Source organism: Hylobates moloch, unplaced genomic scaffold, assembly GCF_009828535.3.
Source record: "Hylobates moloch isolate HMO894 unplaced genomic scaffold, HMol_V3 SCAFFOLD_5, whole genome shotgun sequence".
NCBI classification, from domain to species: domain Eukaryota; kingdom Metazoa; phylum Chordata; class Mammalia; order Primates; family Hylobatidae; genus Hylobates; species Hylobates moloch.
This window is the reverse complement of record NW_026652280.1, coordinates 82,396,706-82,415,136: the sequence shown is the minus strand read 5'-3', so window position 1 is coordinate 82,415,136 and position 18,431 is coordinate 82,396,706.

Below are 18,431 nucleotides of genomic sequence, written 5' to 3'. Positions count from 1 at the left end.
TTTTTCTTTCAATAATCAGGTCCCTCTTTTGTGGGGCACCTATGGTTTGCTGGGGGTTCACTTCAGACTATATTCATCTGCTTTGTTCTCCTGCCTGGAGATGTCACTTGAGGAGGCTGGAGAACAGCAAAGATGGGTGCCTGCTCCTTCTTCTGAGATATCTGACCTCAAGGGGCATTGATCTGATGCCAGTAGGAACACTTCTGTATAAGATGTCCGACAACTCCTGTTGGGGGGCCTGGGATTTGTGATCTCAAAGGGCACCAACCTGATGTCAGCAGAAACATTCTTGTATAGATATCTGACAACATTTGTTGGGGGTTCTCACCCATTTGGGTGGCATGGAAAGCAGGACCCATTTAATGAAGCACGTTTGGCTGTCCTCTGGTGGAGGAGGTGTGCTTCATTGGGGGGAAACCTATTCATCTAGGCTGCCCAGATTCCTCAGAGCTAACAGGAGGAAAGATTAAGACTGCTGGTCTGCAGAGACTACAGCCATACCTCCCTTTAGGACTCAGGCCTTGGGAGATTAGAGTTCTGTCCCTGAGTCCCTGGCTAGAGTTGGAGTTCCTGCAGGGAGGCCCCGCAGCCACAGTGTTGACTGCCACCCCTCCCCCAAGGAGCTCAGCTGGATTAGACAGGAGGCAGCCACAGCAGTGGCTGTGATAATAACAAACTTGACTGAGCTAAAGGAGCATGTTCTAACCCAATGCAAAGAAGCTAAGAACCTCAATAAAAAGTTAGAGGAGCTGCTAACTAGAATAACCAGTTTAGAGAGGAACATAAATGACCAGATGGAGTTGAAAAATGAGCATGAGAACTTTGTGAGGCATACGCATGTATTAATACCTGAATCAATCAAGTGGAAGAGAGAATATCAGAGTTTGAAGACTATCTTGCTGAAATAAGCAGACAGACAAGGTTAGAGAAAAAAGATTGAAAAGGAATGAACAAAACCTCTGAGAAATATGGAGAGTTCAGAGTGCAGCCCCCATGAACTCTGCAGGCTTAGGCTGATTCTAGCCGACTGGCTGCAGAGATTCTGCATGGCTCCTGGTTGGGACTCAAGGCTCCAGTGGTGTGGGCTCATGGGTGGAATCTTCCAATCCATGGGTTGCACAGTTTTGTGGAAAAAGCAGTTTTCTGGGCTGGGGAACACACTCACTCACCACCTCCCTTGGCTGGGGGTAGGGGTTCCCCTGCCCCATGTGGCTGTCAGGTGGGCCACTGCACCACACTGCTCTTCCTTCCTTTCCGTGGATCATGCCAGGCACCTAGTCAGCCCTAATGACAAAACCTGGATAGCCTGGTTGCTGGTGCAGGATTCGCATGCTGTTTTGGATCTTTCTGATGGGAGCCTCCAATCACCACTGCTTCTAGTCAGCCATCTTGGCTCCATCCCCCCGATTTGCTCTTCAATACCTAATTGTAAAAGGTCATTAAAATTTATGGAAATATTATGGTCAAACTAATTAAAATTAGATACAGTTGTTTATAAGGGTTTATTAAAATTAGTTTTAACAATAATACACCACACAATAGTAAAATTTAGTTTTCTCTTTTTAAAACATTTTTAGGTAGTATTAATAAAAGATGGTTCTGCTGTGATTTATCTTTGGTGGAAGTAGGGAACTGAAGAGAGAAATACTGTATTCCTGAAGAAAATTGTAGTATTAGATTAACCTTTGATTTCTGAGTGGCCAAGTGGTCACCCTTGGTGTGAAGTTGGCCATAATGCCCCTTCTTACCATGAAGCAGCCAGAAAGATCAATAACCAGATTCTCCATGATTGAAGAGCTGATAGATAAAAGGTTGGGGGGGAGGGGATGGACTGAAACTGGCCCAATTGTCCCACAGAACTGATGTTTATGGTTTCTTTGAATAAACATAGAAATCGATCATCCCAGTCTTAAAACTGAGAAAGTTACATTTGTCTTTTTTTTTTAATTATTGTACTTTAAGTTTTAGGGTACATGTGCACAATGTGCAGGTTTGTTACATACGTATCCATGTGCCATGCTGGTGTGCTGCACCCATTAACTCGACATTTAGCATTAGGTGTATCTCCTAATGCTATCCCTCCCCCCTCCCCCCACCCCACAACAGTCCCCAGAGTGTGATGTTCCCCTTCCTGTGTCCATGTGTTCTCATCGTTCCATTCCCACCTATGAGTGAGAACATGCCGTGTTTGGTTTTTTGTCCTTGTGATAGTTTACTGAGAATGATGATTTTCAGTTTCATCCATGTCCCTACAAAGGACATGAACTCATCATTTTTTATGGCTGCATAGTATTCCATGTGTATATGTGCCACATTTTCTTAATCCAGTCTATCGTTGTTGGACATTTGGGTTGGTTCCAAATCTTTGCTATTGTGAATAGTGCCGAAATAAACATACGTGTGCATGTGTCTTTATGGCAGCATGATTTATAGTCCTTTGGGTATATACCCAGTAATGGGATGGCTGGGTCAAATGGTATTTCTAATTCTAGATCCCTGAGGAATTGCCACACTGACTTCCACAATGGTTGAACTAGTTTACAGTCCCACCAACAGTGTAAAAGTGTTCCTATTTCTCCACATCCTCTCTAGCACCTGTTGTTTCCTGACTTGTTAATGATGGCCATTCTAACTGGTGTGAGATGGTATCTCATTGTGGTTTTGGTTTGCATTTCTCTGATGGCCAGTGATGATGAGCATTTTTGCATGTGTTTTTTGGCTGCATAAATGTCTTCTTTTGAGAAGTGTCTGTTCATGTCCTTTGCTCACTTTTTGATGGGGTTGTTTGTTTTTTTCTTGTAAATTTGAGTTCATTGTAGATTCTGGATATTAGCCCTTTGTCAGATGAGTAGGTTTTGAAAATTTTCTCCCATTCTGTAGGTTGCCTGTTCACTCTTATGGTGGTTTCTTTTGCTGTGCAGAAGCTCTTTAGTTTAATTAGATCCTATTCATCAATTTTGGCTTTTGTTGCCATAGCTTTTGGTGTTTTAGACATGACATCCTTGCCCATGCCTATGTCCTGAATGGTAATGCCTAGGTTTTCTACCAGGGTTTTTATGGTTTTAGGTCTAACATGTAAGTCTTTAATCCATCTTGAATGAATTTTTGTATAAGGTGTAAGGAAGGGATCCAGTTTCAGCTTTCTACATATAGCTAGCCAGTTTTCCCAGCACCATTTATTAAATAGGGAATCCTTTCCCCATTGCTTGTTTTTGTCAGGTTTGTCAAAGATCAGATAGTTGTAGATATGTGGCATCATTTCTGAGGGCTCTGTTCTTTTCCATTGGTCTATATCTGTGTTTTGGTACCAGTACCATGCTGTTTTGGTGACTGTAGCCTTGTAGTATAGTTTGAAATCAGGTAGCGTGATGCCTCCAGCTTTGTTCTTTTGAGTTAGGATTGACTTGGCAATGCGGGTCTTTTTTGGTTCCATAGGAACTTTAAAGTAGTTTTTTCCAATTCTGTGAAGAAAGTCATTGGTAGCTTGATGGGGATGGCATTGAATCTACAAATTACCTTGGGCAGTATGGCCATTTTCATGATATTGATTCTTCCAACCCATGAGCATGGAATGTTCTTCCATTTGTTTGTATCCTCTTTGATTTCATTGAGCAGTGGTTTGTAGTTCTCCTTGAAGAGGTCCTTCACATCCCTTGTAAGTTGGATTCCTAGGTATTTTATTCTCTTTGAAGCAATTGTGAATGGGAGTTCACTCATGATTTGGCTGTTTGTCTGTGATTGGTGTATAACAATGCTTGTGATTTTTGCACATTAATTTTGTATCCTGAGACCTTGCTGTATTTGCTTATCAGCTTAAGGAGATTTTGGGCTGAGACAATAGGGTTTTCTAGATATACAATCATGTCATCTGCAAACAGGGACAATTTGACTTCCTCTTTTCCTAATCCAATACCCTTTATTTCCTTCTCCTGCCTGATTGCCCTGGCCAGAACTTCCAACACTATGTTGAATAGGAGTGGTGAGAGAGGGCATCCCTGTCTTGTGCCAGTTTTCAAAGGGAATGCTTCCAGTTTTTGCCCATTCAGTATGATACTGGCTGTGGGTTTATCATAGATAGCTCTTATTATTTTGAGATATGTCCTATCAATACCTAATTTATTGAGAGTTTTTAGCATGAAGGGTTGTTGAATTTTGTCAAAGGCCTTTTCTGCATCTATTGAGATAATCATGTGGTTTTTGTCATTGGTTTTGTTTATGTGCTGGATTACATTTATTGATTTGCATATGTTGAACCAGCCTTGCAGCCCAGGGATGAAGCCCACTTGATCATGGTGGATAAGCTCTTTGATGTGCTGCTGGATTCGGTTTGCCAGTATTTTATTGAGGATTTTTACATCAATGTTCATCAAAGATATTGATCTAAAATTCTCTCTTTTGGTTGTGTCTCTGCCCGGCTTTGGTATCAGGATGATGCTGGCCTCACAAAATGAGTTAGGGAGGATTCCCTCTTTTTCTATTGATTGGAATAGTTTCAGAAGGAATGGTACCAGTCCCTCCTTGTACCTCTGGTAGAATTCGGCTGTGAATCCATCAGGTCCTGGACTCTTTTTGGTTGGTAAGCTATTAATTATTGCCTCAATTTCAGAACCTGTTATTGGTCTATTCAGAGATTCAACTTCTTCCTGGTTTAGTCTTGGGAGGGTGTATGTGTTGAGGAATTTATCCATTTCTACTAGATTTTCTAGTTTATTTGCATAGAGGTGTTTGTAGTATTCTCTGATGGTAGTTTGTATTTCTGTGGGATCGGTGGTGACATCCACTTTATCATTTTTTATTGCATCTATTTGATTCTTCTCGCTTTTCTTCTTTATTATTCTTGCTAGCGGTCTATTTTATTATCTTTTCAAAAAACCAGCTCCTGGATTCATTAATTTTTTGAAGGGTTTTTTGTGTTTCTATTTCCTTCCATTCTGTTCTGATTTTAGTTATTTCTTGCCTTCTGCTAGCTTTTGAATGTGTTTGCTCTTGCTTTTCCAGTTCTTTTAATTGTGATGTTAGGGTGTCAATTTTGGATCTTTCCTGCTTTCTCTTGTGGGCATTTAGTGCTATAAATTTCCCTCTACACACTGCTTTCAATGTGTCCGAGATTCTCCTATGTTGTGTCTTTGTTTTCATCGGTTTCAAAGAACATCTTTATTTCTGCCTTCATTTCGTTATGTTCCCAGTAGTCATTCAGGAGCAGGTTGTTCAGTTTCCATGTAGTTGAGCAGTTTTGAGTGAGTTTCTTAATCCTGAGTTCTAGTTTGATTGCACTGTGGTCTGAGAGTTTGTTATAATTTCTGTTCTTTTACATTTGCTGAGGAGAGCTTTACTTCCAAGTACGTGGTCAATTTTGGAATAGGTGTGGTGTGGTGCTGAAAAACATGTATATTCTGTTGATTTGGGGTGGACAGTTCTGTAGATGTTTATTAGGTCTGCTTGGTGCAGAACTGAGTTCAATTCCTAGGTATCCTTGTTAACTTTCTGTCTCATGGATCTGTCTAATGTTGACAGTGGGGTGTTAAAGTCTCCCATTATTATTGTGTGGGATTCCAAGTCTCTTTGTAGGTCACTCAGGACTTACTTTATAAATCTGGGTGCTCCTGTATTGCATGCATGTATATTTAGGATAGTTAGCTCTTCTTGTTGAATTGATCCCTTTACCATTATATAATGGCCTTCTTTGTCTCTTTTGATCTTTGTTGGTTTAAAGTCTGTTTTATCAGAGACTAGGATTGTAACCCCTGCTTTTTTTTGTTTTCCATTTGCTTGGTAGATCTCCTCCATCCCTTTATTTTGAGCCTATATGTGTCTCTGCACATGAGATGGGTTTCCTGAATACAGCACACTGATGGCTCTTGACTCTTTATCCAATTTGTCAGTCCGTGTCTTTTAACTGGAGCATTTAGCCCATTTACATTTCAAGTTAATATTGTTATGTGTGAATTTGATCCTGTCATTATGATGTTAGCTGGTTATTTTGCTCATTAGTTGATGCAGTTTCTTCCTAGCCTCGATGGTCTTTACAATTTGGCATGATTTTGCAGTGGCTGGTACCGGTTGTTCCTTTCCGTGTTTAGTGCTTCCTTCAGGAGCTCTTTTAGGGCAGGCCTGGTGGTGACAAAATCTCTCAGGAATCCAAGCATCAGGACTCCCACATACTACCAAAGAATTGAAACTCACCAGACCACTGCATCTGTACAATTAGACACCAGACCCTCATCCATCATGATTGCCTAACAAACCACTTGCTTTTTGTTGACCAACTTCTGTTCCTTACCCCCCCTAATTCCTGTTTTCCCACACATGGTTACGTTTCCTTCCCTGCTATATAAACCCCTAATTTTAATTAATCAGGAAAACAAATTTGAGACCGATCTCTTATATTCTGTGGTGCAGCACTTGAATAAAGCCTTCTTCCCTGGCAATAGTCATTGTTTCAGTGATTGGTTTTGTGTGTGGCCAGCTGCAGGACCTAGACTGAATTTCTAGGTCATTTTAGTAACAAACCATAACGAATGCCCATTTCAGTTGTTGGGAGAAAAGCTGAGTGTTGGGAGAGAAGCTGAGGTAGGGCTTGCGTGTCTTCTAGACTTGCTGGTTCCTTGCTTCTAGCACTCCCATTATCTCAAGCAGTCATATGTTTTTCATTCACTTGATACACTGTTTCCTTTCAACCCCCACATCCTCACCACCTGTTTGTTTGAGCACCAATAAATAGCGTGGGCTCCCAGAGCTCGGGGCCTTCACAGCCCCACACTTGTGATGGCTCCCTGGTCCCATTTTCTCTCTCAAATTGTCTTTTTCTCATTCCTTTGACTCTGCCGGATTTCGTCGCCCCCACGATCTGGTGTTGGGTCTGATCACTCCAACATTCAGTGTATCTTCACCCACTCTGAGAATCATTAGCACTTAAAATCTTTGCTGTTTAAAGTGAAAGTTTATATTTCGGTTATGTAGGTTTGCCTGAAATTACTTTACTACTATATATACTTTCATTTATTAGTCACATCATTTGAAATATAATTTTTTAATTTATAGTTATTTTATTAAATGTACATAGAGTTTGAAAATTGATGAATCTGGCCTTTGCCCTTCAATTTGCACAATATCTTTATAATATTGTAAACTATACCTGCTATTTGTTTAAAACATACAGAGAGAAAATTACAAAGAAAAAGTAATTAAAATTCCACCATTGAAAAGTAACTATCATCATTTAGTGACTGTATTTACAAAGAGATAGTCAATGCTAGTATCTAATCTTTCTATTTTCCAATGACATTATGTCAAAAGTATCATGTATTAAGTGCATTTATATAGGTCTCTATTTCTGGATTTATTTTTTATTTATTTATTTTTATTATACTTTAGGTTTTAGGGTACATGTGCACAATGTGCAGGTTTGTTACATATGTATCCATGTGCCATATTGATTTCCTGCACCCATTAACTCGTCATTTAGCATTAGGTACTTCTGGATTTATTTTGATTTCTGGTTGCATGTACAGTATTTTTTTGACTTTTGCAGCTTTATGAATTCATCACATGGTGCTTCATACACCAGCCAGCCACATCCTAATTCTGTGATTTTCTTTTGTTTTTGTATCATCTTATCTGCTAGTAATTTATTGATAAATTTGTAACTTTTTAAAGGACTTCCCAAAAATATCAGATTGCTCAAGAGATTACATGTCTGCACAAGTTAATTTTGAAATAAAATGCAAATTAATGCCATAATTATAATTGAGATTCATGTATCTAGTATATATTCTTGCTGGTTGTAGGGGAAAAAAAATCTTCTGGTGTGTTCTTTTCCTGTATTTTTTTTCTGAATTTCCTCACTAATCAGCTCATGAAGGCTTCTTAAAATTTGGTCACTTTTGTGTAGGAATCATTTTTATGCCTTTTTCTTGAGATTTTTTTTCTGGAAAAACAAAACAGAAACAATAAGTTGAAAAAGAACAAGCAAAAACAAACATTCAGAAAAAATCAAAATTACTTTGTATGTCCTCTATGCACCATTGCAAGCTGAACCTCTGACCATCAGCTTTTAGTTATTTATTTTTTTACTTTTATTTTAGGTTTAGGGGTATATGTGCAGGATTGTTATATGGCAAACAGTGTGTCACAGGGGTTTTGTGTACAGATTAGTTACACATGAATAAGCATAGTACTCCATAGGTTTTTTTTAATCCTTTCCCCCCTCCCAATCACCATCCTCAAGTAGGCCCCAGTGTCTGTAGTTCTTTGTGTCCATGTGTTTTTGTAGTTTAGCTCCCACTTATAAGTGAAAACATATGGTATTTGGTTTTCTGTTCCTGCATTATTTTGCCTAGAATAATGTTTTCCAGCTCCACCCATGTTGCTGCAAAGGACATGATTTTTTTTATGGCTGCATGGTATTCCATGGTATATATGTACCACATTTTCTTTATCCAGTCTACTGTTGATGGACACTTAGGTTCGTCCCGTGTCTTTGCTATTGTGAATAATGCTGCAATAGACAAACATGCGCATGTGTCTTTATAGTAGAATTAATTATATTCCTTTGAGTATATACCCAAAAATGGTATTATACCATCAGCTATTTATAAGTCAGTATTTCTAGCGAATCACACTCACTGTGTAAAAGGTCCTGCTGTCTGTGCAGATCCAAAAAGGGAGTTTTGAAAATTGCTACTCTCACTTGGTCTTTTTAGACCTGTGGTAAACGGCATCTTTGAAAGTTAAGGGGTGAATTAAAAAATTTAAGAAATCTCACCATTAATTATGGGTTACATGGTGTCCCCCCATCAAAAAAATTTATATGTTGAAGTCTTAACTCTAAATACCTCAGAATGTGACATTATTCAGAAACAGTGTTGTTGCACACATAACTAGTTAAGGCAAGGTCATACTGGAGTACAGTGGGACCCCTCACTCAATATGACTGGTGCCCTTATAAAAAAGGAGGAATTTGAGGCCAGACGTGGCTCATGCCTGTCATCCCAGCACTTTGGGAGGCTGAGGCGGGCGGATCGCCTGAGGTCAGGAGTTCAAGACCAGCCTGATTAACATGGTGAAACCCTGTCTGTACAAAAATTAGCCTGACATGATGGCGGGTGCCTGTAATCCCAGCTACTTGGGAGGCTGAGATGGGAGAATAGTTTGAATCCAGGAGGCAGAGGTTGCAGTGAGCTGAGATCACACCATGGCACTCCAGCCTGGGCGACACAGCGAGACTCCATCTAAAAAAAGAAAAAAAGTTGAGGGGAATTTGAATATAGAGACACACACTTGGGGAAAATGCCGTGTGAAGATTAGAGTTGGGAAACTATACCCAAGGATCTACCAGAAGTGAGAAGAGACGTCTGGAATAGATTCTTCCCAACAGACTTCAGTGAGGTCAAGTCCTTTTCAACAAATTGATCTCAGACTTCTAGCTCCCAGAACTGTGAGACAATAAATTTCTTTTTTTAAGTCCCTAAGTTTGTGGTACTTTGTTATGAAAGACATAAGTAGTGAATATGCTATTTTTATTATTTAAACATTATTTCTTGTCACCAATCAGATTAAACCCAAACAAGAATATCCCAAGACAAATTATAATAAACTCTCAAAGAGCAGACAAATAGAGAATCCTGAAAGCACCAAGAAAAAGAGGAAGCAAATAATATATAAGGGATATCCAATATGCCTGGAAGCAGACTTGTAGCTGAAACTTTGCAGGCCAGAAAAGAGTGAGATGACATATGCAGAATGCTGAAGGAAAAAAAAAAGACTGCTATCCAAGAATACTCTACCCAGAAAAGCTATATTTCAGAAATGAGTTGAGATAAAGACTTTCCCAGGCCAAAAAAAAAAAAAAAAAAAAAAAAGCTGAGGGAATTCGTCACTATCATAACTGTCCTACAAGATATGCTAAATGGAATTTTCTTTCTATTTTATTTTATTATTATACTTTAGGTTTTAGGGTACAGGTGCACAATGTGCAGGTTTGTTACATATGTATCCATGTGCTGTGTTGGTTTGCTGCACCCATTAACTCGTCATTTAGCATTAGGTATATCTCCTAATGCTGTCCCTCCCCCCTCCCCTCACCCCACAACAGTCCCCGGAGTGTGATGTTCCCCTTCCTGTGTCCATGAGTTCTCATCGTTCAATTCCCACCTATGAGTGAGAACATGCGGTGTTCGGTTTTTTGTCCTTGTGATAGTTTGCTGATAATGATGGTTTCCAGTTTAATCCATGACCCTACCAAGGACATGAACTCATCATTTTTTATGGCTGCATAGTATTCCATGGTGTATATGTGCCACATTTTCTTAATCCAGTCTATCGTTGTTGGACATTTGGGTTGGTTCCAAGTCTTTGCAATTGTGAATAGTGCTGCAATAAACATACATGTGCATGTGTTTTTATAGCAGCATGATTTACAGTCCTTTGGGTATATACCCAGCAATGAGATGGCTGGGTCAAATGGTATTTCTAGTTCTAGACCCCTGAGGAATTGCCACACTGACTTCCACAATGGTTGAACTAGTTTACAGTCCCACCAACAGTGTAAAAGTGTTTCTATTTCTCCACATCCTCCCCAGCACCTGTTGTTTCCTGACTTTTGAATGATGGCCATTCTAACTGGTGTGAGATGGTATCTCATTGTGATTTTGATTTGCATTTCTCTGATGGCCAGTGATGTTGAGCATTTTTTCATGTGTTTTTTGGCTGCATAAATGTCTTCTTTAGAGAAGTGTCTTTTCATGTCCTTTGCCCACTTTTTGATGGGGTAGTTTGTTTTTTTCTTGTAAACTTGTTTGAGTTCATTGTAGATTCTGGATATTAGCCCTTTGTCAGATGAGTAGGTTGCAAAAATTTTCTCCCATTCTGTAGGTTGCCTGTTCACTCTGATGGTAGTTTCCTTTGCTGTGCAGAAGCTCTTTAGTTTAATGAGATCCCATTTGTCAATTTTGGCTTTTGTTGCCATTGCTTTTGGTGTTTTAGACATGAAGTCCTTGCCCACGCCTATGTCCTGAATGGTATTGCCTAGGTTTTCTTCTAGGGTTTTTATGGTTTTAGGTCTAACATGTAAGTCTTTAATCCATCTTGAATTAATTTTTGTATAATGTGTAAGGAAGGGATCCAGCTTCAGCTTTCTACATATGGCTAGCCAGTTTTCCCAGCACCATTTATTAAATAGGGAATCCTTTCCCCATTGCTTGTTTTTGTCAGGTTATCAAAGATCAGATAGTTGTAGATATGCGGCATTATTTCTGAGGGCTCTGTTCTGTTCCGTTGATCTGTGTCTCTGTTTTGGTGCCAGTACCATGCTGTTTTGGTTACTGTAGCCTTGTAGTATAGTTTGAAGTCAGGTAGCGTGATGCCTCCAGCTTTGTTCTTTTGGCTTAGGATTGACTTGGCGATGCAGGCTCTTTTTTGGTTCTATATGAACTTTAGTTTTTTCCAATTCTGTGAAGAAAGTCATTGGTAGCTTGATGGGGATGGCATTGAATCTATAAATGACCTTGGGCAGTATGGCCATTTTCACGGTATTGATTCTTCCTACCCATGAGCATGGAATGTTCTTCCATTTGTTTGTATCCTCTTTTATTTCATTGAGCAGTGGTTTGTAGTTCTCCTTGAAGAGGTCCTTCACATCCCTTGTAAGTTGGATTCCTAGGTATTTTACTCTCTTTGAAGCAATTGTGAATGGGAGTTCACTCATGATTTGGCTCTCTGTTTGTCTGTGATTGGTGTACAAGAAAGCTTGTGACGTTTGTACGTTGATTTTGTAACCTGAGACTTTGCTGAAGTTGCTAATCAGCTTAAGGAGATTTTGGGCTGAGACAATGGGGTTTTCTAGATATACAATCATGTCATCTGCAAACAGGGACAATTTGACTTCCTCTTTTCCTAATTGAGTACCCTTTATTTCCTTCTCCTGCCTGATTGCCCTGGCCAGAACTTCCAGCACTATGTTGAATAGGAGTGGTGAGAGAGGGCATCCCTGTCTTGTGCCGGATTTCAAAGGGAATGCTTCCAGTTTTTGCCCATTCAGTATGATATTGGCTGTGGGTTTGTCATAGATAGCTCTTATTATTTCGAGATATGTCCCACCAATACCTAATTTATTGAGAGTTTTTAGCATGAAGGGTTGTTGAATTTTGTCAAAGGCCTTTTCCACGTCTATTGAGATAATCATGTGGTTTTTGTCTTTGTTTCTGTTTATATGCTGGATTACATTTATTAATTTGCGTATGTTGAACCAGCCTTGCATCCCAGGGATGAAGCCCACTTCATCATGGTGTATAAGCTTTTTGATGTGCTGCTGGATTCGGTTTGCCAGTATTTTATTGAAGATTTTTTACATCAATGTTCATCAAGGATATTGGTCTGAAATTCTCTTTTTTGGTTATGTCTCTGCCAAGCTTTGGTATCAGGACGATGCTGGCCTCATAAAATGTGTTAGGGAGGATTCCCTCTTTTTCTATTGATTGGAATAGTTTCAGAAGGAATGGTACCAGTTCCTCCTTGTACCTCTGGTAGAATTCAGCTGTGAATCCTTCAGGTCCTGGACTCTTTTTGGTTGGTAAGCTATTGATTATTGCCACAATTTCAGAACCTGTTATTGGTCTATTCAGAGATTCAACTTCTTCCTGATTTATGGGAGGGTGTATTTGTCAAGGAATTTATCCATTTCTTCTAGATTTTCCACTTTATTTGCGTAGAGGTGTTTGTAGTATTCTCTGATGGTAGATTGTATTTCTGTGGGATTGGTGGTGATATCCCCTTTTTCATTTTTTATTGCATCTATTTGATTCTTCTCTCTTCTTTATTAGTCTTGCTAGAGGTCTATCAATTTTGTTGATCGTTTCAAACAACCAGCTCCTGGATTCATTAATTTTTTGAAGGGTTTTTTGTGTCTCTATTTCCTTCAGTTCTGCTCTGATTTTAGTTATTTCTAACCTCCTGCTAGCTTTTGAATGTGTTTGCTCTTGCTTTTCTAGTTCTTTTAATTGTGATGTTAGGGCGTCAATTTTGGATCTTTCCTGCTTTCTCTTGTGGGCATTTAGTGCTATAAATTTCCCTCTACACACTGCTTTCAATGTGTCCCAGAGATTCTGGTATGTTGTGTCTTTGTTCTCATTGGTTTCAAAGAACATCATCTTTATTTCTGCCTTCATTTCGTTATATACCCAGTAGTCACTCAAGAGCAGGTTGTTCAGTTTCCATGTAGTTGAGCGGTTTTGAATGAGTTTCTTAGTCCTGAGTTCTAGTTTGATTGCACTGTGGTCTGAGAGTTTGTTATAATTTCTGTTCTTTTACATTTGCGGAGGAGAGCTTTACTTCCAAGTATGTGGTCAATTTTGGAATAGGTGTGGTGTGCTGAAAAAATGTATATTCTGTTGATTTGGGGTGGAGAGTTATGTAGATGTCTATTATGTCCACTTTGTGCAGAGCTGAGTTCAATTCCTGGATAACCTTGTTAACTTTCTGTCTCGTTGATCTGTCTAATGTTGACAGTGGGGTGTTAAAATCTCCCATTATTATTGTGTGGGAGTTTAAGTTCCTTTGTAGGTCACTCAGGACTTGCTTTATGAATCTGGGTGCTCCTGTGTTAGGTGCATATATATTTAGGATAGTTAGCTCTTCTTGTTGAATTGATCCCTTTACCATTATGTAATGGCCTTCTTTGTCTCTTTTGATCTTTGTTGGTTTAAAGTCTACTTTATCGGAGACTAGGATTGCAACCCCTGCCTTTTTTTGTTTTCCATTTGCTTGATAGATCTTCCTCCATCCCTTTATTTTGAGTCTATGTATGTCTCTGCATGTGAGATGGGTTTCCTGAATACAGCACACTGATGGGTCTTGACTCCTCATCCAGTTTGCCAGTTTGTGTCTTTTAATTGGAGCATTTAGCCCATTTACATTTAAAGTTAATATTGTTATGTGTGAATTTGATCCTGTCATTATGATGTTAGTTGGTTATTTTGCTCGTTAGTTGATGCAGTTTCTTCCTAGCCTCGATGGTCTTTACAATTTGTCATGTTTTTGCAGTGGCTGGTACCGGTTGCTCCTTTCCATGTTTAGTGCTTCCTTCAGGAGCTCTTTTAGGGCAGGCCTGGTGGTGACAAAATCACTCAGCATTTGCTTGTCTGTAAAGTATTTTATTTCTCCTTCACTTATGAAGCTTAGTTTGGCTGGATATGAAATTCTGGGTTGAAAATTCTTTTCTTTAAGTATGTTCAATATTGGCCCCCACTCTCTTCTGGCTTGTAGAGTTTCTGCCAAGAGATCAGCTGTTAGTCTGATGGGCTTCCCTTTGTGGGTAACCCGACCTTTCTCTCTGGCTGCCCTTAACATTTTTTCCTTCATTTCAACTTTGGTGAATCTGACAATTATGTGTGTTGGAGTTGCTCTTCTCAAGGAGTATCTTTGTGGTGTTCTCTGTATTTCCTGAATCTGAATGTTGGCCTGCCTTGCTAGATTGGGGAAGTTCTCCTGGATAATATCTTGCAGAGTGTTTTCCAACTTGGTTCCATTCTCCCCGTCATTTTCAGATACACCAATCAGACGTAGGTTTGGTCTTTTCACATATTCCCAAATTTCTTGGAGGCTTTGTTTGTTTCTTTTTATTCTTTTTTCTCTAAACTTCCCTTCTCACTTCATTTCATTCATTTCATCTTCCATCACTGATACCCTTTCTTCCAGTTGATCGCATTGGCTACCGAGGCTTCTGCAATCTTCGTGTAGTTCTCAAAACTTGGCTTTCAGCTCCATCAGCTCCTTTAAGCCCTTCTCTTCATTGGTTATTCTAGTTATCCATTCATCTAATAATTTTTTTTCAAAATTTTTAACTTCTTTGCTATTGTTTTGAATTTCCTCCCATAGCTCGGAGTAGTTTGATTGTCTGAAGCCTTCTTCTCTCAGCTTGTCAAAGTCATTCTCCATCCAGCTTTGTTCTGTTGCTGGTGAGGAGCTGAGTTCCTTTGGAGGAGGAGAGGTGCTCTGCTTTTTAGTGTTTCCAGTTTTTCTGCTCTATTTTTTCTCCATCTTTGTGGTTTTATCTACTTTTGGTCTTTGATGATGGTGATGGGTTTTTGGTGTGGATGTCCTTTCTGTTTGTTAGTTTTCCTTCTACCAGACAGGACCCTCAGCTGCAGGTCTGTTGGAGTTTGCCAGTGTTCCACTCCAGACCCTGTTTGGCTGGGTGTCAGCAGCGCTGGCTGCAGAACAGCAGATTTTCATGAGACCACAAATTCAGCTGTCTGATAGTTCCTCTGGAAGTTTTGTCTCAGAGGAGTACCTGGCTGAGTGAGGTGTCAGTCTGTCCCTACTGGGTGGTGCCTCCCAGTTAGGCTGTTTGGGGGTCAGGGACCCACTTTAGGAGGCAGTTTTTCCATTCTCAGATCTCCAGCTGCATGCTGGGAGAACCACTACTCTCTTCAAAGCTGTCAGTCAGAGAGGGACATTTAAGTCTGCAGAGGTTCCTGCTGAATTTTTCTTTGTCTGTGCCCTGCCCCCAGAGGTGGAGCCTACAGAGGCAGGCAGGCCTCCTTGAGCTGTGGTGGGCTCCACCCAGTTCGAGCTTCCTGGCTGCTTTGTTTACCTAAGCAAGCCTGGGCAATGGCAGGCACCCCTCCCCCAGCCTCACTGCCACCTTGCAGTTTGATCTCAGACTGCTGTGCTATCAATCAGCGAGACTCCGTGGGCATAGGACCCTCTGAGCCAGGTGCGGGACACAATCTCCTGGTGTGCTGTTTTCCAGGCCCGTTGGAAAAGCACAGTATTATGGTGGGACTGACCCGATTTCCCAGGTGCCATCTGTTACCCCTTTCTTTGACTAGGAAAGGGAACTCCCTGACCCCTTGCACTTCCCGAGTGAGGCAACGCCTCGCCCTCCTTTGGCTCGTGCACAGTGCGCTGCACTGACTGTCCTGCACCCGCTGTTTGGCACTCCCTAGTGAGATGAACCCGGTACCTCAAACGGAAATGCAGAAATCACCCATCTTGTGTGTCGCTCAGGCTGGGAGCTGTAGACCGGAGCTGTTCCTATTTGGCCATCTTGGCTCCACTAAATGGAGTTTTTTGAACTTAAAGATAAGGGCATTAATGTGATTGTTACTCTAGTACTGTAATTGTGGCATGTAAATCACTTATATCTTCAGTATGAAAACTAAAAAAAACCTATCAAAAATAGTAACTACAATAATTTGTTAAGAGGTGGGCAAAATAAAAGTGTAAATCATGACAAAAATCAAAAGGTGGAAGGAGAGTTGAATTGTACCAGATTATTTTGTTTCTTCTCTTTTCTTTGTGATCAGTGTCAAGTTGCTATCATTTAAAATAACTTGTTATAACTATATAATTTTGTATATGTCTTGTGGTAACTGCAAAGCAAAAACCTATAATAGATATGCTAAAATTAAAACACAAAGAATCAAAAGATACTACTAGAGAAAACCACAAATAAAAACTGTAAAAGTGAAAGCAAGGGGAAAAAATGTACGAAACAAGTAGAAAATTGGTAACAAAATGGCAGTGTTAAGCCCTTACCTATTAATAATTACCTTGAATGTAAATGGGCTAAATTCTGCAATTAAAGATGTAGAGTGATTGAATGGATTTTTTTTTTTTTTTTACTTAACTATATGCTGCCTATAAGAGACTCATTTCAACTATAAGGACACACATAGACTCAAATTGAGCAAAAGGACAGAGTATTTCATGCAAATGGAAACTAAAAAAGACTAGGAGTAGCTATGCTTATGTCAGATAAAATAAACATATGGTCTTGTTTCTTTTTGCACTTGGTTTTTTTTTTTTGCCAGAAACTGCAAAAAGAGATAAGACAATATATAATACTTAAGGGGTCAATAAAGCAACAGGATAAAACAATTATAAATATATATGCCCCAACATCACAGCACCTAAATATATGGAGAAAATATTAATAGACCTAAATGGAGTGATAGTCTGCATAAAATAATAATAGGAGACTTTCAGCAATGGACAGATCATCCAGATAGAAAATCAACAAAGAAACATTAAAATTAAATCACATCCTAGATCCAACATGTACAGAACATTTCATCCAACAACTACACAAGACAAGTTCTTCTCAGAAGCACACAGAACATTTTTCAGGTTAAATCATATGTTAGGCCACAAAACAAATCTCAACAAATTTTTTTAAAATCAAAATAATTTGAAATATCTTTTCTGACCACAATGAAATAGAACGAGAAATTGGTAACACAAAGAACTTTGGAAACCTTACAAATACATGGAAATTAAACAACATGCTCCTAAACAATCATTGGGTCAATGAAGAAATAAAAACAAAAATTTAAAAACTCCTGAGACACCACTTATTAAATAGGGAATCCTTTCTCCATTGCTTGTTTTTGTCGGGTTTGTCAAAGATCAGATAGTTGTAGATATGTGGCATTATTTCTGAGGGCTCTGTTCTGTTCCATTGATCTATATCTCTGTTTTGGTACCAGTACCATGCTGTTTTGGTTACTGTAGCCTTGTAGTATAGTTTGAAGTCAGGTAGCGTGATGCCTCCAGCTTTGTTCTTTTGGCTTAGGACTGACTTGGTGATGCAGGCTCTTTTTTGGTTCCATATGAACTTTAAAGTAGTTTTTTCCAATTCTGTGAGGAAAGTCATTGGTAGCTTGATGGGGATGGCATTGAATCTATAAATGACCTTGGGCAGTATGGCCATTTTCACGATATTGATTCTTCCTACCCATGAGCATGGAATGTTCTTCCATTTGTTTGTATCCTCTTTGATTTCATTGAGCAGTGGTTTGTAGTTCTCCTTGAAGAGGTCCTTCACATCCCTTGTAAGTTGGATTCCTAGGTATTTTATTCTCTTTGAAGCAATTGTGAATGGGAGTTCACTCATGATTTGGCTCTCTGTTTGTCTGTGATTGGTGTACAAGAATGCTTGTGATGTTTGTACATTGATTTTGTATCCTGAGACTTTGCTGAAGTTGCTTATCAGCTTGAGGAGATTTTGGGCCGAGACAATGGGGTTTTCTAGATATACAATCATGTCATCTGCAAACAAGGACAGTTTGGCTTCCTCTTTTCCTAATCGAATACTCTTTAAAGTGGTGCTGGGAAAACTGGCTAGCCATATGTAGAAAGCTGAAACTGGATCCCTTAATTACACCTTATACAAAAATTAACTCAAGATGGATTAAAGACTTAAATGTTAGACCTAAAACCATAAAAACCCTAGAAGAAAACCTAGGCAATACCATTCAGGACATAGGCATGGGCAAGGACTTCATGTCTAAAACATCAAAAGCAATGGCAAAAAAAGCCAAAATTGACAAATGGGATCTAATTAAACTAAAGAGCTTCTGCACAGCAAAAGAAACTACCATCAGAGTGAACAGGCAACCTACAAAATGGGAGAAAATTTTTGCAACCTACTC